We start from the raw sequence: 10,940 nt of genomic DNA on the forward strand, positions 1-10,940 counted from the left end.
CGCTGAAAGTTTATCTTTCATATGCGAAAAGGCTGAGGGATTAGAGTATGGTATGTACGTTAATACAGTGGACTACAAAATTATTGTAGGACACAAGAGCTGATAAAAAATGAATATTGTTTTTAAAACCTGCTACTAGTGTACATTACTACTATCATGTTGTTACTGGGTTAGATTGTCGGCCCTCAAGGTGAAAAGCTGTCATAATGTATATAGGACATTGACAGTAGATCTACCATATTTGAGCAAAAATTTTGTCCATGACTAATGTACTCATTTGACTATTCTTCTTAGAAAGGTTATTTGTGGTTTGCATGGAAGTTAAGGGGATATTCTACTGGAAAAATATAAGTCTCAGCACTAGCAGTAATGTTTTATGACATTTCCTCTGAAAATGCAATATTGGCAAAATGGCAGATAGGAATTTGATAAAATGTAGATACCTTTATCTCACAGGACATGGCTAGGTTATGGGGTAAACTAAGAATAACTCGATCTTATATGATTATTTAAGTTATATTCAACGAATAGGGGATTATGTAGATAAGTTCTGTTTTTAATATATATAGGAATTTGATAAATTGTAGATACCTGTATCTCACAGGACGTGGTTAGGTTAAGGGGTAAACTAAGAATAACTTGATTTTGTATGTTTCTTTAGGTTATATTGAATGAATACCGGATTATGAAGATGAGTTCTATTTTTGTATGACCTCAGAGTGTGAATGAGCTTGTGATTTAACACTTCCGCCACGAAAGAACAGAACTAGTGAATATTACTTCAATAATATATTAATTATGCACCAAATATTAGTCAATTCAACTAGGAAACAAAATTTTATCGCCAAAATTAAGATAGTAAGTTTCACAATTTTTTCTTTTGGAACGGAGCAAGAATATATACAAAGAGAAAAAGACACAGTGTCATCAAATGATATGTGATGTTGCTAATGGCGACATGCAACATTCGTATGAACATTGGTAATAATACCAATGCTAATATAAAGGCCGCTAATGTCAGCATGTAGCATATCAAACATACCCAGCATCAATGTTAAAACAAAGACAAATGTAGAAGTTGTGTAATAGTAACAGGCAGATAAGGTCATGATGGTTGTCGGCTTTCAGGATGTTGGGATAAGCATGTGTCATTCTGTCACCCTTCCTCACAGTATGCGTGGGTTCCCCCAGGCTCTGCCCAGTTTCCTCCCACCATAATGTTGGTCGCCGTCGTATGAGTGAAATATTCTTGAATACGGCATTAAACACCAATCAGATAAATAAATCAAATAAATAAATCCTTACATTGTACAAATGTATTGAATAGGTCCACGGACATTTTATATCAGTAGCATGCAGTTAACATCATAGTGTTTTTTTTTCACCTGACTCTGCTTAAGCCATTGTGCTATGGGACATGTAATTTGGTATCATTTAAGAATTTACATGAACAGTTAGAATAACACCCTGACTAAGGTACATGTAATTTAGAAAGGGGCGTTTTTTTTCACTGGTTACATGTGACCATTTGCCAGGTATCGCTGCTCTTGTTTTAAGCTCTCAACAGTAATTAAGTCTTTTACTAAAACGCGAATATATGTATAAAGATCAGAAGCATTGCTGTATAAAACCAGTTGTAATTGTTTCATGCATTCATTTAGGTACATATTTGAACTCCCAATTGTTGTAAGTTATAATAGGATATGACATTTGTTAATAATTTCACATAATAATTTACATAAGACTGTATGTAGTAGGCCTACTTGTATGGGGTTAAGTCAAGTGAACCATGAGAGACCAGGTTGTCACCTGTGTTTATCAAACTGAAGACTCCAGGGGATGGTAAAAATGATTGTAGATAATAATTCAGGGTAGATTTATGTCCTAGTTGTTCATCCCTGCTCCCCATCTTTCCATGACCCTGAGAGAAAATTTGAAGATCAAAGGGTGAGGGTATAATGCTAGACACATTTACAGGAACGCCATCCGATGGCTGAGATAGGTGATTAACTTGAAGATGTGTCAGGAATTTCAGGCCTGATGACTAATCATAAACGTACATTTACTAGGTGGCAGTTCTGCCTGCATACTAAATGTTCAGTATTTAATTAACACTAGGTTGTCAGTGTCTTTGTATGAATCGTCAGTATGTGTTATCTAGGAAATAAGGTGTTGTCCTGATTGTACAGGGGAATGTTGTCAGTAAGGTTTTCTGTACTGTGTGATATTGCAGTACCACCTGCCACTTCATGTCATTATCAGCTGCATTCTAATCTGCACACATGGAATTGCAGTTTTGCTGTCTTTTTGTCTGAATGAGGAGCTTGCCAAATAGATATGAGACAATTGTCCCAGAATATGGCTATGGAGTTTCATGTTTGTCTTGCTTAACAATATAGGATTATATGTTGCTCGTCATGTGATAAAAGCTGATGTAAATGTACTCCATGTCCTGTTTTACTTCCTCCATATTTGAAACTGTTCTCGCTGGATCATTTAGTGAAGACTGTGCTTTTGTTGCGGCTAATTTGACCCTGACCACTAAGGTTGCTTGCTCGCTTTCAAAAGCCCCTTGCATGTTTGGCTGTGACTGTTTGTGGAAGTTTATTCGTTGCCATCACTCAGAAAACAGGGCACACAGGCATAAAACTTCACAAATTAATTTTTTTGTCACTTTTCTCCTAATTCAGCGTTACCTTATGGCGCATCCAGACATTGTTATTTATGAAAATAGTAGTTACGAGATATTTGATTTATGTGAAAGTTTTGTGAAAGTGGCCTCTGACTATCAACACATCACTGAAACTTTCTCAAGCACAGCACTATTGCTATTATGTCTATCTAGTTCTTAAAATGGATATTTTAATTGAGCCCATCTTGAGCATCAGTGAACTTTTAAATTTAATAGAAAGCTTTTTGTACTAATACTTTCATACACTGCTGCACCTTTTCCCTGATGAAGAACCCATACCTCAGTTCTGATGAAGTTCCTTATGCTGTTGTATGAGGTTGGTTAATTGTATTTCAAAACTGTTTATTTATGTATTAATCCTGGCTCTGCGTCATCAGTTTGAAGTAGGTTTGTCAGTTATACTTGCCAATGCAGCGGTGTTTTTTGTCAGGGGTTTCAGTTTAGCTGAAGCATGAAAATGACTGCCGTAATGGAAGTGAAATATTGTTAAGTAAAGTGTGAAATACATGTATGCGATCAAATAAATTACTTACTTTAAGATATCACGTCACCCCTTCATTAATATTTAATACACTGGACCTAGTCTTTATTGGGAAGAAAACATTTTACCCTACTTTTGATTTACTATATTCATGCAAATTGCCCCTACGCAATTTGACATTGTGCCTTATTTGCTCTTTGTACTGTTCTCTATTGGTTACAGAATTTCTCAACCTGAAAGTGAAAACTTTTGAAAAGCTGGGGATCAGTGGGAGTCACTCTCCAATAGAATAGCAAACAAAACTTGGATATGACTCAAACTCAATAGACTAAGATGTGAAGTGGACCACAATTGTACCCAAGTCTTTTGATCAAGACCAGTACATTGTCTGCATTGCAAGTGTCTAAATAAAGCGGGACTAAGCATTGCTCCTTGCATTAGTCAGAGCTTTTTTTCTGGTAGCCACATAGCAGGCGAGACGTTTACTTCATTGAACAGCGGGGTCAGAAACTCTTTTCTCCGTTTTTTTCTGGGTTATGTTGTGTTCCAGGAATTGTTCAGGAAAAGCCTGAGTGCATGAACTAAATCCATTTTAAGAGAAAGTTTATTTGGTTCTATGGATCTGTTGGTTTCTTTATTCCAGTTTTTCACAAAAATCAGTCCGAGCGTACTGGTTAGATTCAGTGCATAGCACTATAGCCTAACACATGTTTCTGTGTAAAACGACAGCGAAGAATGTGGTTAAGCTCAAATAATAGAGGTTATAAGGTAACCAGGGTTTGTGACAGTTAGGCTTGCTGAGGTACAAGTAAATCTGTTGTAACGTTTGTAATGGCATAGCATACACTATGTGAAGCATGTCACCTTTCTAAACTTTAAAATGTCATACCTTGACAGTTGTTCTGGTAAAGGATTTAGTAAGAAAGTGTTACATTCCGTTTTCTTCTCCATGACAGGTGTTTGTTGTAAAATTTATTGCTTTTATTATATTTCTTTCTGTGTCTATAGCTACTAAACATATTTGCTGTATGCCCGCTGTACGGGGGAAGGTCTGGCAGCAACCTGTGGATGGTTGTGGGTTTCCCCTGCCAGGTTTCCTCCCACCATAATGCTGGAGGCTGTGAAATATTCCTGAGTACGGTGTAAAACACCAATCAAATAAATAAAATAAATATTTGATATATGGCTGCAAGTTTGTAGGAGTTCCATGTCTGACAGCAACCTGAGGATTTTCGTGGGTAGCCCTCCATCATATTAGTGAAATATTTTTAAGTACAGTGTTACGTTACACCGATGAAATAAGTAAATTGTAGTAGCTAGTTAATGTTTTGATGAACATTAGTCACCTCTTTATTACGGTGCCTAGCTTGTCTGTTTATGTCTGTCATGCCTTAATTTGGTTTGCATGCAAAGACTTATCCAAATAGTGTCCAGTTTTGATAAAAGAAAATTTTGTGCAACCGTTATATGTTTTGCATATTTAATGATTTCCTTGGTTTTGATTGGTCATTGGTTTCTGTGCAACAGTTGTATTGCCCCCCCCCCCCCCCCCCCCACACCATCTTGAACAGTGAGTCTCTTGGAATTGTGAATCTGGCATCCAGACGGGATACAATATTGTTCCATCCATTACATTAAAATGTGCCTTTCGGTATGCTTAAAAGAACAAATTCAGGTATAAAACAGTTTCAGGGAGCTGACATTGAAAGTAACTGTTGCAGGATGACTGCATTGAAATGACCTGCTTTTCATGCTCTGGTCAGGAGGTTTGTTTGTTTGGCATGCTCTGGTCAGGAGGTTTGCTTGGCATGCTCTGGTCAGGAGGTTTGTCTGCTTGACGTGCTCCGGTCAGGAGGTTTGTCTGCTTGGCATGCTCTGGTCAGGAGGTTTGTCTTCTTGGCAGGCTCTGGTCAGGAGGTTTGTCTGCTTGGCATGCTCAGGTCAGGAGGTTTGTCTGCTTGGCAAGCTGAGATCAGGAGTTTTGTCTTCTTGGCATGCTCTGGCCAGGAGGTTTGTCTGCTTGCATTTACTTCATGGCTCTGTGTATATAGGCTAATGGTGGTTAGACAGGCAGGGTGGGGGGTTAGACTTGCCATGTAAGACCATTGAACAGGGTGGAGTATACAGATAACACACAAGTGTGTCAAGGTACCCCCACCCTCTATACAGCCAGTATAATTAACCCAGTTCTGAACCACTTTTTTAAAGAAATGTTTGCTACACTTTGACTCACCTGAGTATATCTCTAAGCAAACCCTATGAAGCAAATAACCTCTCAAATTTAATTGAATAATATGTTATTATTTAAACTGAAGAGCTATCACATTTTAAAATAATGGATTTTTTGGGTTTTTTTTTTATTTTTTTTTATTATTTTTTTTTTTTATTTTGATATACCTAATTTAAGGTTTCAAACCATTCTCTTTTACATTTATGTGCCTTCAACAAAAGAGCTGTTTCCTTGTCACCTATCTGGTTACCTATTACCATGAAATTGTTTGCACAAAGAAAGAGTTTAGAAAACTAGCTCAGCAATTTAGTTGGAGAAGAGAATATATAGAGTGTGACAAGTACAGTTGTTTACATTACACTGAGAGCTTAATGGGTTTAGTGGCTTAATTAAATTGGTACAAGGCCTATACCCTAATTCTTCAACCTTTTCGACTGCCTCTGCTAAAAGTATTTTGAAATACTGTGAGAGAGCTTATAATAGGATATAGAGAACTAATTTGCACAGTTTTATGAAGCTTACAGATTTAATGACCCAGAACGAATGCTTTTAGCATCACTTTGATAACAATTGTATTTTTGAATTTCACTGAAAATAAAAGCGGTTTAGAGGTCAGTAAGGTTGAAGATTTACAGTTATGTGTTAAATAAGGATTAAATTCAGCAGATAGTAGATGGTGTCTAAGATTGTCTTGCTGGTTTGGAAATGGTGGAAATGCCTGGAGAGATCATGTAGTGTCATAATAAGTATATTTGACAGAAAAATCTGGACATATTGGTAACTGCATATATTTGTGCAGTAAAAAATTGTAATTGTCTTTAGCCATTGAACAAGACGGTTTGATGCTGTGCAACCCGTTCATGTAGTGCTATTTGTCAAAGCAATGTCTGAACTTGTGCAGTATCAGAACATTACTGACAGTTTGGAGCTCTTCAGTGTTTGTTTACAGCTTCAATTCTAGGCTGTAGATTCTGGGTCAGTGATAAATATAGTACCCTAAATTCTCAACAAATTTGACCAGTAAAGTATTACCTTAAGATGCAGTTTGAAAACATAATTCACGAGATTTTGAAATTTAAACTTCATTGATCAGGGGCTAGGGCACATTGAGCTTCACAGAAAGTATAAAAGTTTTATAGCTAGTCCAGGTGAGATGACATTCGTCTGATACACCTAAAATTGCTGTATGTCAGGTTGAATTTTGTCACCGATTTAGGGTACATGTCACATGTTCTCAGACGTGATATCAGTGATTTCTCAGCAGTTTTCAGCATGTTGTGCAATCACCAACTTTTGTTCATTGTGAAACCGAAACAGGGATGCATGATCATGTGTCCATGTGGCTGAGGTTAAAATAGGACGACTGTACAGGTGTAACATATCCCATGTCCTTCTGATTTTGGCTGGATATTTGCCAAAGAGATTGTGTCATGTGGCGTCGGTACGTTGTCTGGCCATTCGCCGTGCACAGCTCCCCGAAGATACCGAGCTGAAGTGATTTATGGAGTGCAGAAGTGTGTGGTTTGACACTTGTACCTAATTAAACTGTAGGCCTACACAGTGAGGAGCTGTGGCCAGGGTGAATGGCTCAGCATTGTACCTATTGTATACGACAGCTATACACTCTGCGACTCAACAGAGCTTGTGTAAATATTATCTGTACATGCATATCAGATTTTTTACGTCCTTTTTGATTTGATTGTGTTATATATACTGAGCAATTTCTTGTAAATTCAGGGAACTGATCCCGAGTAGTGTATTTGCCTTAAAAAAAATCATTATTGAAAAAAGTGCATTTTCGGAATTGAAGGCGGTGAAATAGTACTTGTGAAACATGTTGAAATTCACAGTAGAATATCATTCTACCGTTCAAACTAACTTGAAAGCATCTTTTTTCAGAAAAAAGGATATACATGAACCAGAAATATGGAAAATGAGTATAACCATGGCAATCAGCTCACAGGACTTGAAAATTTTATTCTGAGCATTTGGTTACCTTATATGCTGTCCCAGTTATCAAAGAGGGAATTAAGCTGCCCAATTTTAGTCACAGGTCAGTTGAACTTGGTGACAAAAAAGTAGACCTGAGTAAAGGTCTGCCTTCATGTCAGGTCTACAAGGCTATACAGTTTGTGATGTGACTAGTTGTATGATCTGATTGTAGGTATAAAATAACTTAAATTTCTGGACTGAGATTTGACCTTTAAGTATGGTGCATTTTTGTCACCATAGCTGTGTTAAGCTATAAAGACAAATATGTCCATGCTGTTTAAATTATTCTTAAAATATTCATATTTATGCGTCTACATTATGTACTTTATTTTTATACTTTCAGGGTACCGGTACCCAAAATAAGCTGTTTGCTAGTGAACCAGTGCAAGGAGAAAAGTAAGCTTCTGCCGTACTCCTGCCAGATGAGTTTCCTTCAGAATTGGAACTTAATTTGGAACTGATACTCAAAATCAAAATGTCGAACGTTTTGGAATGATCATAATATATGTGTATTTAAGACATCGTAGATGTTATGGACATCTATGGAGCCGATTTCACAAAGCCATTTTTGGATTAAGTAAAAATTTAAGTATTCATCAGCTTGCTTAGTTTCATGCCCAGTAAGCGCAAATTTGTACAGACCTGTCGTAACAAAAAGACCAGAAAACTGTTCCAAATTTTCACTCGGGTCCAAGAATAAATGCTTCAGTCAAGTGTCAAATTTTGACATAAGTAAAAACTGGCTTTGTGGAATCTGCCCTTTCGTGATTTATTTATATAAAGGGTGCATGTTTGCTGTTGGAAATTGGCTTATTTTACAGCAATAGCTATAGTTTCATGAAACACATTGGTATTTAAGGGTCAATTAAGGTGGTGGGCACTCATAATGTTTTTAAGGAGTTAGCTGTTAATTATGTGTCCTTCTCAAGAAAAAACAAAAAAAAAAAACAAATATTTGCCGTTTCATATGAACAATATAGTGAAAGGAATCTCGGGGTTAAAATGATTTTTAAGGATTTACTTGTACTCAGTGTATTAATGAAGAGTTGCCGGTGCTTGCATTTGTTGTGTGTAATATGATGCTCCAAACATTGCTTCATTTCCTGTTCTTCTCCTGGTTTAACTAAACTTCTTCTGAGTTCCTCGAGCTTGAGTATCATAAGTCCTATATAGTGTTTAACTTCAGTTTTTCTCAGCAAACACTCCAAGCTGGACTGCGGGTACCGACTTCAGTAGCTTCCTGAACTTTAAGTTTTGTTGAACAGGTTCCTAATGTGTACAGCTGAACTTTGAAATCTTGTCTGACACAAGGTAGGCCTGCATCCTTCCTATTGAAGACCATCTGTCAGTTTGATATCTAAAACTAAACGGCTAAGTAGTGTGTAAGTTGCGTGTGAATTGTAAAATCTCTTGATCCACATTTGGATCGTTTTTTTTTATCTCAAACTTTAACATTTAAAAAAAAAGGCCACCTAGACAGTGCTTGGTATTGGAGACAGATTAGCTATATAACTTAATGGTCAGCAGGCTACAGTACCAAATCACATGCATTACCTCACATGCACTTACCTGCATAGCTACATAGCTACTAGGAGCTCTTGTGTCAGTGTAGCAATGAATCCTTCATGCCAGTGTCCAGTGTGTACTTATCGGTCATTTTCTTCTGATCTTGTCATGTATAGTAGTGCCGAAGCAGGTGTATGTAATTTCTTTTCATGTAATAAGATTGCTAAATATTGCAATTTCGCAAAAGTCAGTTGTTACACCTCATACATGTGTATATTGTATATAAAATTTGGATTCGTCAACTTTCTGTCATTTACAGAACGACCATCATTGCATGAGTCAGTATTGTTATGAAGATGTGTTATTAATTCAGGGTCTTCTTTTCTACACCAAAAGCAAGAAACGGAATTTCATTGTCATCTCTCTTTTTAAGAATCCATTTTTAGTCTACTTTCCTGAGACTAAATAATCTATAGGGGTGCTTAATTCGGAAAATGTCTGTTTGACAGACAAATACATTGTGGGCAGAAATAAGCTCGAACCCTCAAAAGTATTTTAAGACAGTTTTTCGTGAGATCATCTGGTTACTCTGACTATACGAGTTCTTTATTGCTAGCTCCTGTATCCTGTAAAATAAAGACATGAGCTGGCCTCAAACTTTTGTATATACAAACCAACATCTCGAAATAAACTTCACAGAATCGGTTGTAAAGAACGCATTAGTGTGTTTGAATTTTTGAACCCACCTCCAGCTGACAGTCACCGCAGCTAGTCGTGTTATGTTTTGTTTGTGGAGCTGTGACATCATGTGATACAAAGGTTGTGTGAAGTTCAGTGTAAAAATGTGCCTCATGACCTAAGAACTTTACATATGTGACATATCTGTTGTCCCTTTTTTATGTAAAAAAGGGGGTTTTTTCAGTATAGTTTGGTGTATGACATGGTTAGAATATTTGCAAAGACGTATGAAATAGCGATATAAACGTATGGGTTTTTGTCAGTCAGATCTTCAAATAAAAGTGTGAACTATGAGTCATTGTGTGGAAGGGTTTTTTTTTGTATTATTTTTTTACTTTCTTGAGTTGACTAAAGTGCTTGCCGTTCGCCCAACTTTCACTAGGCCTGCATCATGCATCTTATTTCACAAGAATTTTACACCGTATTCAGGAATATTTCACTTATATGACTGCAACCAGTTTTATGGTAGGAGGAGACCATGCATAGGCCGGGGAAACCCACGACCATCATCGAATCGCTAGTAGATCGGAAGCCAGCATAAGTTAGACTTACACGAGAGACTCTTGGGTCATTGCTCCGCGCTGGCACGCTAACCCATCTGGGCAACGGAGGCCCCATTAATTAAACAGGCGCGGGTGCCTAATTCTCATACACTTTAATTTGACTGCGTAACACCTGCACTATAGATTGATGTCAGACTCCACGGAGATACGAACCCATGCCAGGTCGTTCCAAACTGTATGTCCTGTCACCTATGCGGCATTACACCTGCGTGTGTGGTATAAACAGCACCTTATTTGAATACTATTTAGGATGCGCTGTGAGTTCAATCCCAGCTCATGCCGGCTCTCTCTCCGGTTGCACATGGTTGTGGGTTTCCCCCGGGTTTTGCCGGGTTTCCGCCTACCATAATGTTGGCCGCCGTGTTGTAAGGGAAATATTCGTGAAAACGAGGAAAACTCCAATCAAATAAATAAATCGAATATTTCAGGGAGTTGAGTGTAGTATCGAATTCACACAGGGTGTAATTCAGCACTTACAGTTTCATACACTACTTGTAGCAGTGCGTGCACGTTACCTACCACGGCGACATAATGCTTACACCACTGCTTACCAGTTTTACGAATTACCTGTAGCACTTGTGTACGTAAGCACCATGGTGACATAATGCTAGCATATCAGCTTGCAGTTTCACGATTCACTTGAAACGCTGCGTTCACACAAGCAACATAGCAACGCAATGGTTACATCGCAGGTTGTTCGTTTCACTAATTAATTGTAGCAACCTTACAATGATGGTT

The 10,940-nt window shown here is 37.6% G+C and overlaps 1 protein-coding gene across 2 annotated transcripts in view; it reads left to right on the forward strand.

Moving 5' to 3' along the window:
* LOC135468496 (2-oxoisovalerate dehydrogenase subunit beta, mitochondrial-like) overlaps positions 1–9,918 on the forward strand; it is a 105,662-nt gene extending 95,744 nt beyond the window's left edge. For both annotated transcript variants that reach the window (XR_010444232.1, XM_064746780.1), the window contains one exon: positions 7,739–9,918. The gene's annotated coding sequence lies outside the window, so the exon portion shown is untranslated. The remainder of the gene's footprint in view (positions 1–7,738) is intronic.
* Positions 9,919–10,940: the final 1,022 nt, after the last annotated feature.

Source organism: Liolophura sinensis, chromosome 1 (assembly GCF_032854445.1).
Source record: "Liolophura sinensis isolate JHLJ2023 chromosome 1, CUHK_Ljap_v2, whole genome shotgun sequence".
Classification (NCBI taxonomy): Eukaryota; Metazoa; Mollusca; class Polyplacophora; order Chitonida; family Chitonidae; genus Liolophura; species Liolophura sinensis.